The following is a 270-nucleotide window of genomic DNA, read 5'->3' as shown; positions in this document are numbered from 1 at the left end:
CTGGTTAGGTGTTTAATTAGCTGCTTTAGGAGAGTTCAGCTGGTTAGGTATTTAACTAGCTGGGTTTAGGTGTTTAATTACATGGTTTAAGGTGTTTAATTAGCTGCTTTAGGTGAGTTTAGCTGGTTAGATGTTTAATTAGCTGCTTTTAGTTGACTTTGGCTGGTTAGGTGTTTAACTGGTTTTAGGTGTTTAATTAGCTGGTTTAGGAGAGTTCAGCTGGTTAGGTGTTTAACTAGCTGGTTTTAGGTGTTTAACTAGCTGGTTTTA

At 37.0% G+C, this 270-nt stretch overlaps 1 protein-coding gene across 1 annotated transcript in view; it reads right to left on the bottom strand.

The window, feature by feature from the left end:
• EWSR1 (EWS RNA binding protein 1) overlaps nucleotides 1–270 on the bottom strand; it is a 22816-nt gene that overhangs the window by 19529 nt on the left and 3017 nt on the right. The gene's annotated exons all lie outside the window — the stretch shown is intronic.

This window comes from Manacus vitellinus, unplaced genomic scaffold, assembly GCF_001715985.3.
Source record: "Manacus vitellinus isolate BGI_N305 unplaced genomic scaffold, ASM171598v3 scaffold_84_pilon, whole genome shotgun sequence".
In the NCBI taxonomy this organism is placed as follows: Eukaryota; Metazoa; Chordata; class Aves; order Passeriformes; family Pipridae; genus Manacus; species Manacus vitellinus.
Note: the sequence above shows the minus strand (reverse complement) of the source record. Positions and strands in the feature narration are given on the sequence as shown.